General features: G+C 43.0%; 1 long non-coding RNA gene across 2 annotated transcripts; it reads left to right on the plus strand.

The window, feature by feature from the left end:
* Positions 1–8,910: 8,910 nt before the first annotated feature.
* Positions 8,911–11,255, plus strand: LOC117440335 (uncharacterized). 2 transcript variants are annotated; one of them, XR_004551245.2, is made up of 3 exons: positions 8,911–8,929; positions 9,037–9,174; positions 11,122–11,255. It is a non-coding gene; the product is annotated as an uncharacterized lncRNA (long non-coding RNA). The 2 variants fall into 2 exon arrangements; XR_011642648.1 differs by lacking the exons at positions 8,911–8,929; positions 9,037–9,174 and adding an exon at positions 10,621–10,692.
* The last annotated feature ends 4,238 nt before the right edge of the window (positions 11,256–15,493 follow it).

Genomic DNA, 15,493 nt, shown 5'->3' on the forward strand with positions numbered 1-15,493 from the left:
AACAGGCACAGCAGAATCCCGATATGGGCCATTTTCCCAGACCAGCAGAGCATCCGGATAGGCGTGCAAGCAGGCCCGAAATGTGGAGGCGCTCCGTTCTCCTCGCGATATCCCCGGTGCAGAACCTCCTAAGTAGGCCTACAGCAGGATAGGCGAAGCAGGACCAGCTCGAGGCGTAGAGGCGCTCCGGTCTCTCAGCGATATCCCCGTGGTAAAACGTCCTCGGCACCGTAGAGCACGACAGATGGAGCAGGTGGATACAGGCCTCTGCTACAGCAGGTGTAAAGCAGGCCGCAGCCCGAACGCGAAGCCGCTCCGGTCTCTCCGTAACGCCCCCCGGGATAAAATCTCGCCAGGACAGCAGCACACGACAAGTGGAAGCACACGACATATTCATAATATTTAATAAAGAAGTGCTAATTAATGGAAAAACTTCCTTCAACAGCTTAGTTGGAATTGGGTCTAACATGCACGTTGATGGTTTAGAAGAGAGAATCATTGAATGTAATTGTTCAAGGTTTATGGCTGAAAAGCATTCTAGTTTACTATCTAGTGTAATATTAGAACTTACGTTTCCGTGAGCTGTTGATAACACTATACTGGTCAAAGGCAAGAGGTCATTAATTTTGTTTCTAAGAGTAACAATTTTATCGTTAAAAAAGCACATCAAATCATTACTACTGAGTGCTATGGGAATAGAAGGCTCAATCGAGCTGTGGCTCTCTGTCAGCCTGGCTACAGTGCTGAAAAGAAATCTTGCATTATTCTTATTCTCATCTATTAATGAAGAGTAGTAGGCTGCTCTCGCTTTACGCAGTGCTTTCTTATATTCATTGAGAGTAATATGCCAAATTAAACGAGATTCTTCGAGTTTAGTGGAACGCCATATCCTTTCAAGTTGTCTAGACTTTTGCTTTATTTTGCGGGTTTCGGCATTATGCCATGGAGCTAATCTATGTTGTTTTATTTTCTTCTTTTTCAAAGGAGCAACAGAGTCTAATTGTATTCGCAGCGCATCTGTAGCACTATCAACAACATGATACATTTGGGGTGGTGTACATTTTGTATAAGTTTCCTCCCTTACATGCAGACATGCTATCGAGTTATGTATTGGTGGAATCTCTTCCTTAAACTTGGCTATAGCACTAACAGATAGGTTTCTGCTGCAAGAGCTTTTGACTAATGCTTTGTAGTCTAGTAACAGTACTTCAAAAGCAGTGTTGGGAAAGTTCACTTTCTACATGAACTAGTTCAGTTCACAGATTTTAAAATGAACTAGTTCAGTTCATAGTTCATAATTCAAAATGTTGAACTAAAGTTCATGGTTTCAAAGATGAACTAATTTATAGTTATTTTTTCAATACGTTGCTGCGAGCTATTATTTGTCTCCTGTACGATGTTAATGGGCCATTTCAATGTTTACAATATCCTCAGAGGGCTGTACAAGTTATTGACCTCTGCTTAAAAAAACTAAAATCACAGCCCATTCATTTCATTCTGTGCAAAGAAAAAGCAACCTCTTAATCCAGATATCTCACCATGACTCGCGTATGCATGCACATGCACGGTGTGGCGTGACCACCAAAACAGAAAGATATGGACACAAGATGTGTGCAAATGTATTTAGTTTCCTATCCATGTGAACATGATTTAAGTGGGGGGGGGGGGACCTAACCTCCTCTAGGGGGGTCCGGAGGGCATGCTCCCCTGGGAAGATTTTTTTTAAATGTTGAAGTTAAAAGCATCAATCTGGTGCACTTTGAGAGCAACATTAGGAGATCTATGGACACATCTCTCAACACCCAAACACAACTGTAAGCAGATTTTCTTTTAATTTATGGATATTTGACAAATCACTCCCCTTTCAAACTGTATTCTTCTTTATTAATAACTGTCATATAGTATTTTATACCTGTTTTACCTGTTTTTATAACTATAATGATCATATAAAGATGTGCCTTTACCTCACTGGTTGAAGACAAAGCTTCTTATATTCGTTAGCATAGCTAGCTAACCAGATGCTAATGATAACAACAAAGTTATTGACTGTATGACAGATGAGCAGATCGCCACTGGGCTTTCAACTAAAGACATAGACACGCAGAAACTGCGGCATGTGTATGGACTTATCGGTACTGCAATTTCTGAAGTGCTGGAGTGGCGTTCTGGTGCTCTCCGTCAGAACTGCACCCCTGTCAGTCGAGACATATACCACGTGATGACACGTTAGGCTCGTGTTGTGTTCAAGGACCCTGATCTTGGCCAGGAAAAACAGGCACTTGCTTGTTTAATTATTTTGCGGTCTAGATTTCTTTCATTTTTTTATTTTTTGCGTGTGTTTATAAATTACCTCGAGGGCCGTACCAAATTGTCTCGCGGGCCGTATACGGCCCGGAGGCCGGAGGTTCCCCACCCCTGCCGTAGAGTCTCACTCTGAGCGAGTGCTGCTGCAGCTGCTCTCGGCTTCGTCCATACTAATTCATTCATTCATTCATTCAATGCTCGCCAGTTCCGCGGTTCCACATTGTTTGTTGTGAGGAGTCTGATATATTTAGTATATTTATATTTTAGTGCGACAGCCAGGGGTGACAGGCGCGTACGCGTCACAGGCAGCTTGCTGTTGCCAAATTGGGTGGTTTTCCGCATTATTTTGAAGCCTGTTTACGGTGTGTTTTAACTGGGTTTTCGGCTGAAAGGCATATGAAATCTGGCACACTTTTGAACGCCGTTATAATACAGTGCTGAGAATGAACGCACTTTTGAACGCCGTTATACAGCGCTGAGAATGAACGCGTTCTCAATTACGTTCATCTAGCGGAAATACAGTACGTTCAGTTCACGTTCGCCCAAAATATGAACGCGTTCATGAACGATCGTTCATTGAACGCGTTCAGGTACATCACTGTTCAAAAGTTACTAAGAAATGGCAGGATTATGCGGTTCGACTAATAGTTGCTCAATTTCAATACCATAAATCAGAACAAGGTCGAGTGTTACGGCCTATAGAATTTTGGATCCCAAAGCAAAAGACTGGAGAGAGATTGTTCAATAAACAAAAAGCTTTATTCAAGCAGAAAACAAAACATACGGCAGTGGAGTCAGGAAGTTGGCTGGCAAAAATCCAAACAATAATCCAAACAACGAGGAGAGCAGCGAGACACACCGGAGGGTCGAAACACAGAGGAATTATCTGGCAGGGAAGTGGCATGAGGACCGGGCTTTTATATCTACAGGTGAAGAGGTGAGTGGAAACAGGTGTGCCTCGTCTGCTACTGGGAGGAGCCAGCCAACTCCCTGTCACACGCCAGCCTTGCAGAGGAATACAGAGAAGAGAGGGGTGAGACAGGAAATAGCACACAACAAAAATACCAACTAAACAGAATCATAACAGTCGAGAGTGTGATTATAGCAGTGGGTTGGTTTATTTACACTCTGACATAAACCAACATAATCTAATATAGAGTTAAATGCAACCGTAAGGCTATTTTTATCATTGTCAACATGAATATTAAAGTCACCTACGATAATTACTTTGTCTGTTTTAAGAACCAAAGTTGATAAAAACTCAAAGAGTTCTGAATAAGGACCTGGTGCACGATACACTGTAACAAATAAGATTGGCTGCAAAGTTTTCCAGGTCGGATGCGTAAGACTAAAAACGAGGCTTTCAAAGGAGGTATAATTTAATTTTGGTTTAGTATTGATCAGTAAACTTGAGTCAAAGATTGCTGCAACTCCACCTCCTCGGCCCGTGTCTCGAGCAATATGAGTGTTGATATGGCTGGGTGGAGTGGCCTGATTTATGCTGACCTATTCTTCATGTCTCAACCAAGTTTCAGTGAGACAGGATATATCAATATTATAATCTGATATTAAATCATTTACCAATATTGCTTTAGATGCTAGAGATCTTACCACATGTAATCTTCCTGTTTTGATGCACTGTAGTAGTTGTTACATTTACTTGTATTAGGTTATTATGTATGACACCTCTATTAGGTTTACCTTAAATTGTCCTTGGGCAGACACACACACCGCTAATATTGGGTATTTTATTGGGTTCGGGATTCCTATGGATGACTGCCTAGGAGAGAGCGCAGAGAAGCGTGTAAGACTGCGACTCCGCTATATACAGTGGGGCAAACAAGTATTTAGTCAGCCACCAATTGTGCAAGTTCTCCCACTTAAAAAGACGAGAGAGGCCTGTAATTTTCATCCTAGGTATACCTCAACTATGAGAGACAAAATAAAAGAAAAAAAATCCAGAAAATCACATTGTCTGATTTTTAAAGAATTTATTTGCAAATTATGGTGGAAAATAAGTATTTGGTCAATAACAAAAGTTAATCTCAATACTTTGTTATATACCCTTTGTTGGCAATGACAGAGGTCAAACGTTTTCTGTAAGTCTTCACAAGGTTTTCACACACTGTTGCTGGTATTTTGGCCCATTCCTCCATGCAGATCTCCTCTAGAGCAGTGATGTTTTGGGGCTGTCGCTGGGCAACACAGACTTTCAACTCCCTCCAAAGATTTTCTATGGGGTTGAGATCTGGAGACTGGCTAGGCCACTCCAGGACCTTGAAATGCTTCTAACGAAGCCACTCCTTCGTTGCCCGGGCGGTGTGTTTGGGATCGTTGTCATGCTGAAATACCCAGCCACGTTTCATCTTCAATGCCCTTGCTGATGGAAGGAGGTTGTCACTCAAAATCTCACGATACATGGCCCCATGCATTCTTTACTTTACACGGATCAGTCGTCCTGGTCCCTTTGCAGAAAAACAGCCCCAAAGCATGATTTTACCACCCCCATGTTTCACAGTAGGTATGGTGTTCTTTCGATGCAACTCAGCATTCTTTCTCCTCCAAACACGTCTAGTTGAGTTTTTACCAAAAAGTGCTATTTTGGTTTCATCTGACCATATGACCGCCTGCTGCAGCCAGAGGTGGCGCTGGATCTGCGTCACCCACGCTGTAATCCTGGCCTGAGAGACAGCTACAGCCGCGCACAGAGTGAGCACCGTACTGGCCGCCTTGCTGATCTCTCCCACCTCATCCGCGGCCAAGGTGGTGGACCGCTCCACCGTCACCACCGAGTTTGAGAGCAGCGCGATGTTGTTCGCCGACGCCTGGAAGGCACACTGGTGCACCCGGTCGGCCTGGTGGGCAACATACTGGTCTCTGGGGGCGGCCAACGTAGGACGCTGTCCGGCAATCAAGCTGGCCTGTTTTACCCCGAAAAACGCCGTCGGGCTCGGCTCCAGAGAAGGGGTGGCTAGGAAGCCCACATCTGTAAACCCCTCCACCTTGGTGAAGGGAAGAAATGTGGCCACCGAAGCCTTTATGGCCCTCGGGTTCGGCGCCGACCCCTCCTGGTACCTCCTGATGGCGGGAAAACGTGGCCAGATCGGGTCACTCCTGACCGTCTGCACCCGTGAGAAAACTCTGGCCATATCGTCCGGAGCACAACTCTCCTGAGCCAGGGGAACGGGGAGATTTTTGCAGGCAGCCACCTTGCTAATAATCTCCGGCAGTTCCACTAAAATGCCACCTATCACTGGTGGCGCTGTGTTTGGAACAGTGCGTTCGGCCGCCAACCTGGCACCCTGCTCCGACTCTGTCTCCCCCGTCTGGGGGAGAGGAGGGAGGGGGGAACCGAACGGTGAACCGTGGAGGGAGGCAGGGTAGGAGTCGTCCAACTCCTGCCCGGCACTCGGCTCCAGGCGCTCGTCCGCGGGCTCGTAAGCCGGGACGGGCCAATCGTCGCAGTAGCGGCCGACCAGAGGAAGATGGGCTCAGTGAGCACATGACGCATGCTGGGTTAGAGCCGCTTTCGCGTGCTCAGACCCCAGGCAGGACTCGCACATGTTATGTGGGTCATAGCTCATGATGTACCCCGAGCCACATGAGGGACAATCTTTTACACAACGGTTACTCATGTTTGTTTCTTTGATCAGTGCTTCAGTCTAACGGGGTGCTGAAGAAAAGAGGCAGCTGATTGTCGGGCCTCCTTCCTATTTATACCGGAAGGGAGCCCGAGGGTGGGGCCCACCTTGCGGGCGGGCGTGGACTACAAGTGTTTTCAGTGCTGCGCGGGTGCACAGGGGGATTACCAAATAGCGATAGCCTTAGAGGGCGAAGCCATATACGAAATAGAACTGGGTTTCCGGTCCTACGACGCTGGTTCACTTCTTAGCGAGATCTCCATGGTAACTTATGCTGAGCGGCTAGCCTGGTCCGGAGCAGGTTAGGTTGCAGGCTAAGAGATCAAGTCAGTCAAAGCACCACCTGCTGACCAATCAGAGCTGAGTGTGCAGAGTTTAAAGCGATCAAGTCATATTACAGGAGAAAGGAAATACAGTTTAAACTGCCGTTGCAGGAAAGACGGTCGGCAAATATCACCGACTGCTTGAACGTGAAAATTAATAGAATATCACCTTCCATCTTCAGAGCAATCTAACTATTATAACATTAGCGTTACGAAATTTTACTTAACCTGTTAAACCCCAATGTTTTTTTTTTCACGACACTGTGTCTCAGGAGATAATATTAATATTTAAGAACCTATTAATGTGTTATACCAGATTAACGGAAAAATCTCAGCTAACTGACGATACAAACAATTTTTACCAAAACAAAACACAAGTCTCATAAGAAGCATCTAAATGACCCCTTAGCGAAAAAATGCTAACGGACATTGGCACAGAACTCAAGATAAAAGTACCCTTATTACTTATCGTTTCTGCACATACAAGATATCCGATTAAAGCTGAGGTTCAACAGATTATTTAGCTATATAGTATCATCACTGAGTGATCCGGACTCGCGACAGGGGAAGCAAACACAGACATCACAACACGTACCTTTACGGCGCTAGGGAGATCGTCTCACCGTAGCTGTCAATCTGATCAAAAGACGTGTTCAATAGCATTACAAAAAAAAAACGCGGCTGAATCGGTTAATCCAGAGCCATTTAATAGAAGAGTTACGACATCTCCGTTCACTCCAATGGACCACTTTTTTACAGCAATGGCGGATCGTGGAGCCTCTCAATCGTTCCCCGGAAGTTAGCGCCAAGGCTGGCAGAGCTGTGGAGTTGCAGCATAATAGACCGTTCTTGACGGACTTTTAAAGGTAAGAAGAAGTTTAAATATTTATATTGCGGATATTATCAGTACATCTGATTCTAATGAACATGTGTATTAAAGGATGTCAGTGGATTATCCCTAAATTAGTAGATTTAGGGAACGTTTACAGATAACAGATTAAGCTAGCATACCGAAGCAAGTTAGCAACACACGTTGAACAGCCTTTTAATTGTAAATTCCATTCTCTTAATGTCATTTCGTCCAACATGTTGAATTAGAGAAGAGGGGCTTCTAAACGGGATTGTATGCGGGGGTGGAGGGAGTTAAATATTAGATAAAGATATCTTTGGTGCGTGTAAGAGTGAGTGTTTTTAGCAGAGCCATATTGTGTCCTTGTGATTCTGTTGATTATTACCTGTCTGTATTATGTTGCAGCTCAGCTGATTCTGGATTGATGGCAAAGGGAGAGGGACTTAAGTGAGAGTGAAAACACAAGCTAAGTTTAATACTACTGTTTTATATAAGTAAACATACTAAACATGTATTCTATCACTGTATTATATAAGTAATCTTGTTAGTAACCTACTGTATGGCAGGTGGAGGGGCAGTGATGTTACAGGTGGAGGAGCAAAACTGCAAGACTGCAAACTCACAAGACAGAGAAATCAAAGTTTGTTCTCCAGAGAAGAGGTTGATTTCACTTCAATTTTTTATTTCATATTTAAAAAAAAAACTTGAGAACTGTAACCAAGACAACTGTAACATGAGTAGAGAGCCACCAAGGTTTTTCAAGTCCCTCTCTTACTCCATTTTGCCAACCCAAACTTCCAGGTACATGACGGGACACCTTGCTTGTTTTTGTTGTTTGCGCTCCTCTGGCTGGGTGCTGGCAGGTGGAGGGCAGTGATGTAGGCAGGTGGAGGGGCAGTGATGTTACGGGTGGAGGGGCAGTGATGTTAGCTGGGTGCTGGCAGGTGGAAGAGCAATGTTTAGTCCAAATATTTCCATTGCAACGGCTAATGGAAATGATTGCAGCTGTGGATCTGTGTGGGGGTTGCTGGATGTGGTAGCTTGGCTGCTGTTGTTCCTTTTGACCTTTTTGGATTGGCTCTTGCTTCCAAAATGGCCATCTTTTAATTTGATTTTTTTTCTGTCATTTCTGATTTGTTTGGCCTCAATTCTCAGCCTCAGCCGTATGAATCTTCTAATGATTTTTGTCTTGTACTCCACAGCATGACGGAAGCCTGCTGGAGAGTGCCTGAGCTTCTTTCTCCAAGACACCCACTGCGTTGGGGAGCTGCATGAGGGAGGAACCAGTCTTGGTCCTAAATAGTTCCTCAATTTGGTGAATGAAGTCAAAGGCTTCTTGGGAGGGACGACAAAGAGCACCTGACTTGAAGTCTTTCAAGTCCACTAACAAGCTGTTGTCACCAGAAGGACTCTCATCATGGTGCTCTGTTGCAATTTTGCATTTTTCACAGATGCTGGCAAACTTGATGATTTTGTGGACGATGTAGCCTGCAAGATGGAAGAGAATACATTTCTCAGTTTTTGTGAGGTCAGGTGCTGCTGCTCTGTTCACCGCCATCAGCTGTTCCACTCTGACTGATGGAGTGATTTTTGGCTCCACTGTGTCCAGGAAGTCTGCCAAAAAGCTACTGTGGTCTTCCTGGTAGCTCCCAGAGCTGATGGTGGTGAGGAACTGCCCCACAGATATGATTCTCAGTGCATGATGGAATTCCACTGGAGTTGGGACAGGATTTTTAGACCTCACACAGCTGAATGTATTTTCAAGGCAGTCTTGTGTGAACCTTGACATTAACACAAACCTGTGTCCTTGTGTAAGCATCTCCTCTTGTATGGCCAAAATTGATGTTGTTGCCATTATCACCCCTGTTTGAACAGGCTTCCAACCTCCCTTTTGACCTATCTTTATCCCACGAAACAGATGGACGATGTTCTGGAGGAAGGTGATGGCCTTTTGGTACTCCTCCATCTTGAGCCTGCTCAGGGCTGTAATTGGATGGCGAGATGACATCAGATCAAACCAACGATCAACCTGCTCCAGGAACCACGCTGTCGTCAGGTATGACAGAGGGCGGTTTTCTTGCTGCACCATGTATTTCAGCCCAGCACTTGTAGCCTTACTGAACACATTTAGAGCAAGACCAACCTTCATCTTATCGAAGTGACTTGGCTCGATGGCTGCAGCTGAAAGATGGGGAGCTATTTTTAAGGCCATCCCTTCCTGAAAGGGCAATAAGTCCTTAATGGGGACCACAGAAACCTCGTTAGAGGGGAGGTTCTCTCTGTTTACAACATCCTCAGGAATTATGAAGACCTGCCCGTTGTAAACAAGGGCACTTTTTAAATTTTTTACCAGATGTGGAACATCGGGCATGAAATAGAGCTGCCTGTCTGGTTTTGCTGGATGTGGCACCGATGTTTTATTTTGGTCCACCCCAAAGGATTTCCACATGGCTCGGTTAGGGCTACCCATGTCGGTGGTGACATCAAGCACATGTAGCCCTATGGATGCTGCCCTCTGTATTACCTCAATAATGATTGGCCTGTACTCTGCTCCATTGGTAGAATTGCCAGTGTAATGATATGCCACTACTTGCTTCCACCGTGTTGTGTTTCCAGCCAACATAAACACACAAGCATGTGTTGCCACCCCTGTGTGACCTGGTAAAGTCACATCACCGTACAGTTTGCCTGTAATCATGTCTAACTCCACACTTGGTGTGATTGCCATTTCATCCAAGGTCAACACACACTCCCTTTCAAGGTCTGTCAATCTATCTGCCTTCAATTTTAAGAAATCAAAGACCTCTGTCAACACACCAGGCTCAAACTTAACACATTGCATCCTTCTATGCAGTGTCCTTATTCCTGGAAGGGGAATCTTCAATTCCTGCAGAGTTTTGTAACCCGTTGGTCCGCACCCAAAGCGAATTTTTAAAGCCTTCTTAATTGTCTCATTGTTCCATTTCATCCCCTTTGTGGTGAGTCTGCCTAATGCCTTCAGTTGGTCTTTTGAAAACGTTTTCTTATATTTCTTGTCCCTTATTTTCATTGTTTTCTTGAGAGCTGCATTTTCCTTCCTGATTTTTCTTAGTGCAGCTTTTGCTTTTTTGGCGATTCCTTCTTGGCTCTTTAATTTTCTCTTTAATTGTTGTAATAGATCTGTTTGACTGGCTGCTGGTTCCCTCGTATGTTGACTGGCTGCTGGTTCCCTCGTATGCTGACTGGCTGCTGGCTGAGTGGGTGGTGTCCGCCCTCCCTGTCTCTCCTCACTAGCCTCTCTTTCTTCACCCTCACTTTCCTTTCTCTCAGTCTCCTCATCCCTTCTTCCCTCAATCTTTGAGACTAATGTAAGTAGAAGACATGGCACTGTACATTTTCGAACATTTTAAATATTATACCACTTAAAAATAACAAATATTACTTTTGTTACTAAGAGTTCATACTTATTATACCTGTGTCACCTTTCACACTATAGCTGTGATCATGAGCGATGGGCTTTGTAGATACAGGTCCCAGGGTGAATCGTGGTGCAGGGACCCTTCTCTTTTTGACCACAGGGCGATGCACGAAGATGGTGGGTATAGCCTCTGCTCTCAGCCTAGTCTTGCCCTTTTTTGTCTTGACAAACTGGTCTGCATCAAAATGTGCCTGCGGAGTGACTTGAGGTTACTTCACACACAGAACAACAAGTTTTGTCTGCCCACATACATATTCCATAGTGGTTGAATACACAGTATTAGGAAACACTTTATACTTACTGGACATGTTATACTCATTACATACTGTATATAAAATATGACCAAGAATGTGAGACAACTTTATAGAAATTCATATCACATCTGTTACTGATGCCATTTGTCATACTTTGTTAAACTCAGAAATAATAAAGTTCCATATCTTCAGTTGGGAACAAAGACCACACCTTATCTCCCCAAGGCATTTCCCATCCAATAGGTGTGCTGTGTGTATAACCCTTTCTCCTGTCTGTTACTCCCTCTTTCAGCACAAGAACCAGAGGGGGATTCAATGGAGCCTGAATACCTGCACTGAGACCCTCACCCTGCACCCTGAGTCTCAACTCTCAGTGTCTTTCAAGCCTTTCCCTGTTTTTTTGTATTAAACAAAACATTAAGCTTTCCCAATGGTGTGGTTTTTGTTTTGTGAAAAAGTGCAAATGCAGTGTTTGTATATAATTACCTCACATATTGTTTTGCTGTTGGTAGTGAAATTGCTCCTGCTGACTTGAGCCAGCCATTTTTTCCTCCGCTCTGTGTCAGTGGGGAAGCCGTACATTTGTACTCCTTTCTCGGAGCGATTTGAGCATCCCCAGGCAGCACAGCAAACCATGGTGGTGACTAGGAGGCAGCACAGCAAACCATGGTGGCTACTAGGAGGCAGCACAGCAAACCAGGACAACACGGAGGAAAAGGCACCGACAAACTGCATGATATGCTATTCAATGTTTATTGAATTCCATGTATTTGCAATGGATGTTCCTAAAGCAACACATTTAACATCATCATCATCATCATATGCTGCAGCTGCTAGTCCTTTGATAGTCACCTGTCGGTCTCCTGTCCTTTCTGAAAGCCATATAGATGACATTAGTCATTTAGATTGTGTCCTCAATTACCATGGGATTACTGAAACTACCATGAATTTAAGAAAATGGTAGAAATGAATCTAATCTGAATTTTAAAGCATTACTTTAGATCCCCTTCCTCTAAATATATCAATACACATTAGAAAGTGATGCTCCTGACTACCATACAAGTCTAAGAAGATAATATTGGTTTGAAAGAATTCAAAGCTATAAATAAACAGCAACAGGCTCTTTAACCAAGGCACTGTTGGTAACATGTAAACTAGTTGTTCACACTAATCCTAATATTATCACTTAATATTAGCAAATTCTATTTTATTTTTGAAAACATATTGATGTAAATACATACACATATCGATTTGTTGTATAAATATTGCAAATCAAAACCTTTATTCACTAATAATTACCAAAAATCGTAGTTCTATCTCCTGTTATCAATGCATTCACATTGCCCGCCATGAACTTCCGGGGAACGATCCCTCTTCTACATGAACCACGTGACGATAACCGTTTTTGGACTTCCGGTGTCGTAACTCTTCTATTAAATAGCTCTGGGTTAATCCATAGGTTTTTAACGTCTCTTTATAAAAAAAGTATTTAATTTATATCCGGTCTTGGCTATGTGACAGTCTAACACACACACATTACCAAATAAGGACTAGGTGGGAGTTCCCCTCGATTCCATTGGCTCTGACAGTTAGAAAGATATGTCACATGTCAACATCCAGCAAGGGGGGCCAGAGATATGGAAAATCCACCCAAATGGCCCCAGAAGAGTTTTATTTTTGCTAAATCTGTCTAAAAATATAAATATCACTTGTTTTGCATCAATCTTGATACAGGGTAATTATTATATGTTATACTTTGGATTCCTAAAGCTTTTAGTCTACTAACCCATCATCCAAGGTTAGTTTTCAGTATAAGTACAACATAATTTTTGGACGGACACTATAATTTACAGTTTTTTACCATGTTCAATCTGAACTTTCTTTAAATTAAAAAACAGTTATATTTATTCTGACTTTTCTACATCCAACTCACAGGTTTATCATTACTTTGAGAACAAAGATTATTAATTTAACCCTTTTAGAAGGGAAGATATGGTCATTTGTTCTGGGGAATGTCATTTTCGAGCCTGAAACCTGAAAAACAGGCTCAGTGTTTAACAGGTTAAATATCTGCCACAACAAAAGTAACCGGATCACAGTAACATTACGTACAGTCCGTGGTACTGTGAGTGCAGACGTCGATGTGTCCCATTATCATTCATATCACATCATATCACATCATAATGTATCATATATCTCCTTATCTGAGTCAGCTGAGCCGTATCTGGCCGTGCAACACTCACAGTGTCACATACTGTATGCAGAAGTATTATTTTAAGCAACACATTAAGTTCACGAAACACTCGAGTCAAATGTAATTAAAGTCAGATCGTGTCTTAGACGGGGCAGTGATATCATAAACCTGTTAATGTACGCATTCAAACACTTTTTCTTTTACCAGCTGTATTCACCTTGCAGGTGCAGCTCTGTGGCTTTTATCCTGGATAAAGTGTTTAAGTCATGGATGTTTAAAGTTTAACGTCTTCATATTTGTCTAATATTATAGTTGACTTTTCATTCAGGAAGTATGACGCGCTGCTCTGTCAGTAGGCTTGTCCATGTTTGTGATTGGTCGAATGCTCCAAATACCACCCCTTTCATGTGAACGCGCACCTAACTAGATAGGGCAAAGCTGGCTTGAGTTAACAAGTTGATAACCAGCGTCATTAGCGAGAGCACGTTTGTTTTGGATTAGGTAAACTGGGTAACTCAAACGTATCCAGGTTATGTTGAACCGGCTTCGTCGTACAGGCCTCTGGTGCCTTTGTATTTGTCCTGCCCTGCCCAGCTTTGTCTTTTCATTGTGATTGTGAGACAGATCCTTGTTGTTTTGTTTTGTTTCCCTTGCCCTGCCCGGTTTGGTCTGGATAACCTGCCTTTAAAGTGAATTTTCTGTTAAACCTTTTGTATGGACTGCATTTGGGTCCACCCAGCTCTGCTGTCCAACCCAGTGGTTGCGTTAGACTTTTTCGTTGTCAGTCATTTTGACGGACAGGACCGTAACATTTCCGTCATAATCCATTATTACCCGTCATTTTATTTTTCATGTTTTAATGATGAGATGAGACATATTTAATATGTATGTTTGGGTACTGAGCAGCAAATGCTCATTCATTCTTTTTTTTTTAATGATTCATACAGAACAGAACTTTTAAGGGCATGGAGAAACAAAAACATTAACAGAGACACCGACCGTGTGGTCACTTTTCATGTCAACACGAACATGAATGATTTATTTGTTGCTGCACTGACAGCACAGCAGAGGGGCCAGAGGCCGCTAAAACACTGCGACCATTGTGGCAAATATGAACAATGCCATCGTTTTAAATGAGACAATTACAATCAAAATATGAACAAAACATTTACAAGAACAACTCAATTGACCTGCTGTAGCCTGAACGCTGATTTCTGCATCGTCGTGCACACTCAGACAAATCCCTTACTCATCTTAGCTTTTCTACAGATGTCGCAGAACATTTTGCCATCTTCCCTCCTCAGCCACTTAAACTCTTGTTCCCACTGAACCCGGTACTCCCGCTTGAACTCCTTGTCACTGGTTTGCCCCTCTGCCGCTGGCTGAACGTTGTCAGTTTTAGTCTTACTGGCTTGTCCTTCATCCTCCACCGCATCAATCCCTCTTTTCACCTCGTTTATCCACACCATCACAACTACTGGGCTTATTAAAAAAGCTTCGGACGATCAGCTTCCGTGACATTTTGCGATTGCTAAAGCCGGTTAAACAACGAGGTAATCAACGAGGTCAAAAACAAGACTAGACAATAGCTACTTAATATACACACACTCGCCACCAACTGGACAGGGGTGTGAATGACTAAATAACAGTTACAGACTACAGTAGAGTAGATCGCCCTCAGTCGACCTGGCCACTAAGGATGTAATATAATGTGGGCCGCTGGTGGACATTTTGGCGCTGTTCCAAGTTGTGTTCTAATCTGTCAAAATTACGGACTGCTTTCAGATTTTTCCGTCATTGTTAGAAAAAATCCATCATTGACGGAAAATATTCGGTTAACGCGACCTCTGGTCCAACCTGACAAACTCTTTGTACTGTTGCCTATTATTGCCAAGATGTGGCGCCCATCGCCAACCATGTGTATGCCTTTATAAGTCAGTTACCGTTTTTTGTAATTTCCATCAATAAAGTTACTTAGTATTTTTTTCTATGTAACACTATTGTGTGGTGTAATATATGCAGCTGCTGGGAAGATCAATGCTCTGTTTGGAGACTAACAGCAAAGGAAGGTGTGAACATTTTCAATAATAACCTCAGTCAACATCTTAAAACTAGAATGCTGTCACAATTAAAGCCTCCTTTGATATATTCCTTCTTCTTTACCGAGCAATGCTATAAAAGTGAAAGGGACTGTAGGCCTCCTCACCATTGCACCATTACACAGAAAAACAGGCTGTCCTGGCAACGGTTGCTATGCTACTATACATAGTTAATCCAGTCAGTTTTTGAATTTGAGTTGAACTGAACTCAACCTTACAGTTTATTTTTACATTCCAAGGCTTCTAATACTCAGTATATGTAAGGCTTTGAATGAACCTGCAAAGACATGAAATTATTTGATTGATATGATGATTCCATATATTGCACTCAGAAATAAAAATAGTCTTATCATTTTAAGATAATATTTAGT

Source organism: Pseudochaenichthys georgianus, chromosome 24, assembly GCF_902827115.2.
Source record: "Pseudochaenichthys georgianus chromosome 24, fPseGeo1.2, whole genome shotgun sequence".
In the NCBI taxonomy this organism is placed as follows: Eukaryota; Metazoa; Chordata; class Actinopteri; order Perciformes; family Channichthyidae; genus Pseudochaenichthys; species Pseudochaenichthys georgianus.